The sequence below is a fragment of the Orbicella franksi genome, chromosome 12, assembly GCF_964199315.1.
Source record: "Orbicella franksi chromosome 12, jaOrbFran1.1, whole genome shotgun sequence".
Lineage (NCBI taxonomy): Eukaryota > Metazoa > Cnidaria > Anthozoa > Scleractinia > Merulinidae > Orbicella > Orbicella franksi.
Genome location: NC_138156.1, coordinates 4,447,162 through 4,456,294, shown reverse-complemented (window position 1 = coordinate 4,456,294; position 9,133 = coordinate 4,447,162). Strand labels below are relative to the sequence as shown.

General features: G+C 35.0%; 1 long non-coding RNA gene across 2 annotated transcripts in view; it reads right to left on the bottom strand.

Annotated features, from left to right (window-relative positions):
• Positions 1–1,287: 1,287 nt before the first annotated feature.
• The window catches only part of LOC145463542 (uncharacterized), a 28,942-nt gene continuing 21,096 nt past the window's right edge, over positions 1,288–9,133 (bottom strand). For both annotated transcript variants that reach the window (XR_014041344.1, XR_014041343.1), the window contains one exon: positions 1,288–1,549. This is a non-coding gene — a long non-coding RNA (uncharacterized LOC145463542). The remainder of the gene's footprint in view (positions 1,550–9,133) is intronic.

Sequence of the window (9,133 nt, the reverse complement as noted above, 5' to 3'; positions counted from 1 at the left end):
TATCTACTATCTGAAAAAATTTCTAAGTGTCTATCTAGCATCTGAAGTGTAAAAGTATACTAGAAAAATTTCTAAGTGTGTATGTACTATCTGAAAAAATTCTAAGTGTGTATGTACTATCTGAAAAAAAATTTCTAAGTGTAAAAGTGTACTAGAAAAATTTCTAAGTGTCTATCTACTATCTGAAAAAATTTCTAAGTGTAAAAGTGTACTAGAAAAATTTCTAAGTGTCTACTATCTGAAAAAAATTTCTAAGTGTCTATCTACTATGTGAAAAAAATTTCTAAGTGTGTATGTAGTATCTGAAAAAAAATTTCTAAGTGTAAAAGTGTACTAGAAAAATTTCTAAGTGTCTATCTACTATCTGAAAAAATTTCTAAGTGTAAAAGTGTACTAGAAAAATTTCTAAGTGTGTATGTACTATCTGAAAAAATTTCTAAGTGTCTATCTAGCATCTGAAGTGTAAAAGTATCCTAGAAAAATTTCAGTGTGTGTGTACTATCTGAAAAAATTCTAAGTGTGTATCTACTATCTGAAAAAAATTTGTGTCTATCTACTATCTGAAAAAATTTCTAAGTGTCTATCTAGCATCTGAAGTGTAAAAGTATACTAGAAAAATTTCTAAGTGTGTATGTACTATCTGAAAAAATTCTAAGTGTGTATGTACTATCTGAAAAAAAATTTCTAAGTGTAAAAGTGTACTAGAAAAATTTCTAAGTGTCTATCTACTATCTGAAAAAATTTCTAAGTGTAAAAGTGTACTAGAAAAATTTCTAAGTGTCTACTATCTGAAAAAAATTCTAAGTGTGTATGTACTATCTGAAAAAAAATTCTAAGTGCGTATCTACTATCTGAAAAAATTTCTAAGTGTGTATCTACTATCTGAAAAAAAATTTCTAAGTGTGTATCTACTATCTGAAAAAAAATTCTAAGTGTGTATCTACTATCTGAAAAAAAATTCTAAGTGTGTATCTACTATCTGAAAAAAATTTCTAAGTGTAAAAGTGTACTAGAAAAATTTCTAAGTGTCTACTATCTGAAAAAAATTCTAAGTGTGTATGTACTATCTGAAAAAAAATTCTAAGTGCGTATCTACTATCTGAAAAAATTTCTAAGTGTGTATCTACTATCTGAAAAAAAATTTCTAAGTGTGTATCTACTATCTGAAAAAAAATTCTAAGTGTGTATCTACTATCTGAAAAAAAATTCTAAGTGTGTATCTACTATCTGAAAAAAATTTCTAAGTGTGTATCTACTATCTGAAAAAAAATTCTAAGTGTGTATCTACTATCTGAAAAAAATTCTAAGTGTACGTGTTAAGACAAGCTGCGACAAATCAACTTCGTCCAACATGACGTTAGCAAGACCAAATTAATGTACAACACAGTTTAGGACGAACGTCATGTTAGGTAGAGCAATGTATCGTAGAAGCTTGTCTCTTCACGAGTGTGTGACAGTGATCCGCATAACACGCGATTTGTTTCAAAACGTTTATTAAATTCAAGTCAGTAGTGTTCTTCTTATTTTCTGTCCTTGCTGTCTTCCAATCCTGCAATAAAGTAAAAACCTCTTAGCTTCAGAACGGTAATAATGCACAAGTAAAAATGCTCAGTGTAATATTTTGAGAGCAAGAAATAAAATTTATATGGTAATTTTGTTTGCAAGCTTTCTCTGGTCTCTTGGGTATAAATTAACACTGAATTTTTAATACTAATGAGTATTTTGCGCATATTTTCCTTAAACAATAGCTCCGAATCTATTTCTATTAAAAATTGGCCCAAAATTTATCCAACGCCACTGTGGCCTCGCGGTGTAACGCGCGCCCTCTGGCGTCGACGGCCTCTCCCTCGCCGTCGATTTCTTTAAGTTGTTTCTTAACAACTTCAACCGCAAGGGGCTCGAGGCCCCGCCAGACCAGTTTGTTTTTCTTTTTTCTTTTTAAAGCAGCAAAATTCTGTAAAATTTTAAAAACCCAGAGATGACTTTTTTTTTCTAGTAAAAGAAAAAGATCTTTTACCAGAAAGAAAAATACACCTCTGGGCTCCTAAAATTTCACATAATCTTGCCTCTTTAAAATCCAAAAAAAAACTTTGGTTTGGAGGGCTCGAGCGTCTTGAAGGAAGTTGCCAACAAAAAAACTCAAAGAAGTCGAATGTGAAGGAGAAGCCGTGAACGACAACGAGTGCACGTTATACCACGAGGCCACAGACTTGCCAGGAAAACCCCTGGAAACTCGTCCGATAATTTTTTTCACAATATTATTTATTAATGTTCTCATAATTTTTTTAAAGCGACCTAATATTTAAAATGTTACCAAAATATAACGTTGTCCGCCAATTTTTCCTCCTCTTCTGAATCACTCCTTGCAGTTTGGATTTAACGATCGAGAGCAAAGCCCCCACAAAGTGAACTCAAATGTTTAAATAAAAACAATCGAAATAATTTTTATTTCTGTAATGACCGTTCAATTTCACCAGAAATAGAGGGCATTCTCGAGTTTTAATTGCGACATTTCCTATGAATAAAGAAATCAAATGATTGTGAGATCAATCATGATTCGATTTTTTTTTGAACTTTTGGTGTTGTAGTGTAGTGAGCGTTTACGTTGTTCGACTGAAAAAACTGAGGTCGTGAAATATGTACTTATTGACTGAGTGAGAGGGCCGGACGGGAAAATATTTGGCTCGAGGTCAGGACGTACGGACCGAGAGCCAAATATTATTTTTCCTCCGGCCCGACCTTACTCAGTCAATAAGCATTTTATCATATGACCACTTGTGTTGAAAATCTTGAAATTCTGTTTGAACCTAAATAGGACGCGATTGCATAACATCAGACGGCCGCGCGTGGAACAATTACAATAAAAACTTGTCAGTTATTTCTTCGCGTCGAACAAGAAACCCACAATTCATCGAAAAGCACGACTCATTTTCTCATGTAAAGTCCACAATTACAATTCATCCTAAAAAGCCAACAGAAAGTTGACATAAAGCTGTCAACAATATGTCAAAACCATCAAAAACTTAGCGAGGGACAAAAGTTCGCTTCACGCTTCACGCTTCACGCTTCACGCTTCACGCTTCACTGAAATTGTTCACAAATCTTCTTCATCTGAGGACTCAAGAAAATGTCGGCGTCGTTTCAAGCTATTTGTCGACCTCTTGGATTCTATTGAACAAGGGAAAACAAGCAACTGAATATTAATGACACCGATGTTGGATCTCGTAAACAGTGCCTGGGTTTACTGACTTTGCTGTGAAGTGGAAATAACACTATTAAACATAAGCGACTTTTATTATCGGGATGAACTGTACGGGAATGAACTTGTGTTCGTACTCAGTTTTGTCTCTTCAAACAACACTGATGTAGAAACTGCAGAGCAATTTATCCTACTGTACACAAGGTATGTTTGTCAGTTCTCTGGTTTAACCAACTTCTCCCAGAAACTCTGGAAACTCGAAGAAAACATTTAACTGATTTAAGCTTATATTGTAATTTGTTTTCTTCGCGTTGCTGGTTTTCTTGCTTTTGACCCACGATGAATTCTTTGATGCTCTCCACTGAAAGAAGTTTCGCCTCAAGACTGTTTGCTCATTCCAAAGAAATCAAACGATTGTGACATCAGTCATGAATCGAGTTTTCATTTTTTTTTGGAACTTTTGGTGTTGTAGTGTAGTGAACGTTTACATTGTTCGACTGAAAAAACTGAAGTCATGAAATAAGATTTATGTTTTGCGAGACAATATTATAATACATAAAATAATATTTCGCACCGTAATGAAGAAAAATTTTCGATGTCGTTTGAATACACCTAACATAATATTAAGACAAAAATGCAGAACATTCTTGAGATCCTCAAAATGTGACAGCTTTTTAGTTGATCAAGATCAACAAACAAGCTCTGTAATCTAGTATCCATACATTTTTTATTCTAAAGGCTGGAAGAAGTGTGTTCAAGACAATTCGTTTCCGTCCGCTGATTAGTTCAGTTAATTCTCACAAGCATGCTTGGTTTACACTGATGTTTTGAGAAGAAATTATATTTTGATCACTGATGATCACCCGTCTGAAGGATGGAACAATGTTGAAATATTTTCAAGACCATATTGACTATAGAACTTATAAACAGTACTTTTTTTCTAGTCAGCAAAACATCATTGCTCGGAACCTTTGTATTTTAATTGAATCAAGCAAACTCCACCTTGTAAAAAGTACGATCGCAAAAATATAGCCGAGAAATTTACTTCAGTAAAGAATCTGAGCTGAACTTATTGTAATCAAAACAAAACCATGCCAAACAGAGAGAGAAACATTTCTTTTGCAGGTTTTATTCCTCCAAAAAAGCCCAATTTACTTTCCACAAAATTTTATTAATTTAAGAAGTTCAGTGGAAGTTGATGCAAACCACTAAACTGCTCATGCGTGGTTTTAACTAAGCTTTCCAAAACTGAAACATTGTGCACGACACAAATACGGATAATCTAACACCAGAAACTCGCGCGAATAAAACTGTTTGATATCTTGACGTAAAAAACCGGTGCTAAATCCATGATCAACTCTATCGAAATCAACCAACGCAAAATATGTACCATGTATAGTTTGGGTTTTGAAATAATGGCCTTCCGAAAATAACCAGTTTTGTTTTTGTAAGCGTACCCTGGAAACACTCAAGAATGCACTCGGAATGATTAAAAAGCTTCTTGTTTATGCACTTCGTAATGTTTTCTGTTTTTGTCTTTCCCTCAACGTAAAATGATTTCCCTACTATTCCGATCAACTGTTATAGCGATCGCTAAACTGAACGTCTTGAAAATTGCGTGTTGTTGTCACCAAGTAAAGTATCCAAATGACCTTGGGATAAAAGTTGTAATGGTTCTGAAATGATTTCAAAACGTTATTCAAAGTAAGAAATTCTGTTGTGTTTATATAACTGTTTATCAAGATCTGTGCCTGGATACGTGTTACGTAACCAAATTTGGACTAAGTTATTCCAAACAAAACTGTATGAAGGTTTCAGCCATAGTTGAAAAAGTTTTATTTCGAGTTTAAAAGGTTCCATGCTTATTTAAAAGGATTTCTTTTGAGAAAAACAGTCTTTTTTCGTTGAAAACGTCTCTTTTTGAGCTAAAAAGTTCCTTGCTCGGTTAAAAGGATTTCCAATAAAATAACTGAAAAGTATTTTTCTTTGAAAAAGTTCCACGTTTTCTTAAAAAAGGGAGGCGCGGTGGCCTCATGGTTAGTGCGTTCGTCTCCGGATCGAGCGGTCCGGGTTCGAGCCCCGGCCGGGGACATTGCGTTGTGTTCTTGGGCAAGACACTTTACTCTCACAGTGCCTCTCTCCACCCAGGTGTATAAATGGGTTCCGGCGAACTTAATGCTGGGGGTAACCCTGCGATGGACTAGCATCCCATCCAGGGGGGAGTAGAAATACTCCAAGTCGCTTCATGCTACAGAAACCGGGATAAGCTCCGGCCTGATGGGCCACTTGGCTCGTATGCAGACTTCTTAAAAAGGAGCTCTTTTGAGTGAAACGAAGTTTCATCGTTAGTTTCAAAAAATTCTATGCTTGTCTAAATAGATCTCTTTTAAGTTGAAAAAAGTATTTTTCTTTGGAAAAGTTCATTTTGAGTAAAAGGTTTGCATTTTCAGTGCAAGGGATATTTTCAGTTCTAGGGATATTTTGGCTCGGAAAATTTTCATTTTCAGTCTAGTTTCAGTTTTCAATTCCAAGGATTTTTGCTTAGGAAAGTTTAATCATCAGTTGAAAAAAATTCCATTTTTGAACAAAACGGATCTCATTTGAGTTGAAAAAAAGTCATTTTCTTTGGCAAAAAAATCATTTTGAGTTACGAAGGTCCACGTTCAGTTCAAAAGGATTTCCTTTTCATTGAAAAACGTGTTTTTGCTTAGAAAAGTTTCATTTCCAACTCCAGCAAGTTCTTATGTCTATTTAAAAATTATTGCTTTTGACAAGTATTTTTACTTCGAAAAATTTCATCCTCAGTTGCCATGCTTGCTTAAAATAGTATCTTGAGTTGAAAAAATTATTTTTCTTTGGAAAAATTTCATTGAGAGTTAAAATGTTCCGTGTTCAGTTAAAAAAGATCTGTTTCGAGTGCAAAGAAAGTATTTTTGCTTATAAAAGTTTGATCTTCAGTTGCAAAAAATTACATGCTTGCCTAAAAGAAGCTCTTTGGAGTTGGAAAAATTATTTTAATTCCTTGGAAAAAAATCATTTTAAGCTAAGAAGGTCCATCTTCAGTTCAAAAGGATCTCGTTGTCGTTGGAAAAAGTATTTTTGCTCGGAAAAGTTTCACTTTCTGTTGAAAAAAGTTTCATGCCTGCTAAAAAAGATCTCTATTGGGTTGAAAAGTCTTTCTTGGGAAAAAGTTTAATTTTGTGTTAAAAGGTCCATGTTCACTTAAAAATGACCTCCTTCGAGTTCAAAAAAGTACTTTTGCTTAGAAAATTTTCATTCTCAGCTCAAAGAATGTTCCACGCTTCCTTTAAAGGATCTCTTTTAAGGGACCGATCAAAAAGTACAGCGGGGCTGGGCCAGAGCATTTGAAAATGTGGTGGTTAGAAAACACATGACCCACCCCTTCCATTTGGCACAAGACTGAGTTGACCCAACCCTAAATGAAGGTTGAAAATCACATGACCCAGCCCCTCCCTCTACAAAACATGACATTTTTGGCTGCATAATCCACCAAAATCACATTTTATGTATGAAATTTTGGTATTATTAACGTGTTAGAGTTATTTCTTAACAATAATATAAAATCACCTCAAAATAATATTGTTTTCCTTTACTCTTGCAACTTTAAGTCATGTCCGTAAACTATGAAAAAAATCTTGACCGTAAACCTTTCACGCTAGGTCTCCAGGCTCGTTACGCGTGGAACAGTAATCCATCTAGAAAAGGTTGTAGTGAGTCCTGGGACTTACACAGCCAGCAAACTACGAATATCAGGCCTAAGAGTGCGAGTCCCAGATCCATAAACATGTGTCCCGTACCCTTGGGGATAAATAGCATGTGAACACAAGTTGGCCGTTTGGTGTTTTTGAAGACCAGCATATGTCGAAAAAGTGCAGTGTTTTAACAATTTCTGCCCTGGAACTCCTTGACTTATTAGCTTTCGTACAGATTTTACACTAAATGAAATCGCCATCTCTAATCAATCAATCAATCAATCAATCCTTTATTTGTTAGAGCAGGTTTATAATTACAAGATTGAATGAACAATATTGAATCGGCAGCCAAAAGGCTGATGCGGACCTGCTTATATTAGTAAAATAACTAAGATAAAAATAAAACAATAATTAGAATTAAAATACCTTATTAACTTAATAATAAATAAAATCATATTTCTTGTTTGAAATCAAAATGGCTTCTTTATTAAAAGAAAATTGGAGGATGTCTTTAGAACATTTTCTTAAAATTGATTTAAAACCTTCTTTACTAATATTAGAAAATTTGACTATTCTATTCAGAAAATTCCAAATATTTGGTCCCCTGTATTGTAAGGAACTTCTTCCCAATTCTGTTTTCACCCTGATAATATTAAATTGGTTACTGAATCTTGTAGATCTTGTTGATTTAGAAAATAAATCTAAAATTTATCTAGGAGCAGACCCTGTGAAGACTTGATGCATCTTAAGTAATATCAGGAGCCATAATCAGGGACGGAGACCGTAAGCGCGCGCCATTTCAAGTATTGGGGTTGTCCCCATGATATGGGACAATAATTCTATTTTTAGAACAAATTGCGCCATCGCCTGCGGCACACGCGCGTAAATGCTGCGAGGATTTTTGCGGATGTCGCGCGGGGGAAATAACGTCCGAAATTCCCGAAATTTTTCATGTTTTTGGCCCACAACTCAACGCGTTTACGTCTGTTAGAATTTTGCTTAAGTATTTTCGTCGTAAGCTGCTCCAGTTTGAGTGAAGTAAGACAGTGTCGAATTTAGGTATGTTCCGCTTTAAGCTTAGATATATATCGCTGACCAAGTTGTGTTCCGACGGATGCTTCTTTTACATGAGCTGTACATTACTCCACTTTAAATTTCACATATGTTGAAGATTAACAGCTTTTCCATTACACAGCAAAAAACTAGCTGGATATATTTAGATATAGCAGAGCTTCAAGACTTCATAGTTTCCCAGCTCCTCTTGCCACACGCTTGCGAGGAATTTGCCAGTCTATCGCGACCGAAAAGTAAAACAAAATAATTGCTAGTTTGAGTTTCGCCTGAATTGTAAGCAACGCTTGATGTTTCACCAAGGCCCAATAACTTTACGTCCGTAGATACTGCTCAGTTTTATTCGTGTAAAAATCCAGTAAATTCTCTGTTGTCGATGAATGAGAGCGCCCGCCGATGCGTGGTTTGTACAGTCAGTAATATGACAAATTGTACTTCCGCCGCACTTTCGTGTTAAAACGTACATCGAACTCAAACAATTACTGTATAGTTTTTAAATATGTTTAAGATTGATAAATGTTTGAGAACATATTAAAAGCTAACCTGAAAATATGCGAATAAAGCAGAAATAATCAGCAAAGTTACGATGACGCTTTCTTTAATCAACTTCGAATAACAATTTCGATTTTGTTGATCAACTTCAAAATATCAAAACTTCTTGCCTATTTTCATTTCCGCAGTGTAAAACTTCACTATGCTTATGTTGAAGAAACACACATGATGTTAGTAGCCTTTTTTGCGTTCGTGAAATTTGTTGCAGCATCTCAGCACAAAAGATAACGAAAGAAATCTTTGTCAAGATTTGTTGAAAACACCGACTCGGACTTGAAAGTGCACGAGCTGCACTATGCAAATGAGCTAATTGTACGCGTCAGACCTTCCTTTCAAAAACTTTTGCAAACTCGCCAAACAAGCAGAAACAATAAGAAACCATCAAAACATGTTTTGGTTATGATTAACCATTGTCCGAGAAACTCACAAATCAACTCGATACCAGAGGAGAGAGTTTTCTTGCTATATTCTTAAGTCAGAACAAACGCAAAAACATACGCGTAAGCTTACAACTAGCGCGAGCAGATCTTATTATTCATTTCCAGCGCGAGATTGAAGTCTTGTTTTCGACCCTGAAAAACCCACCTTTTCCGTTAGC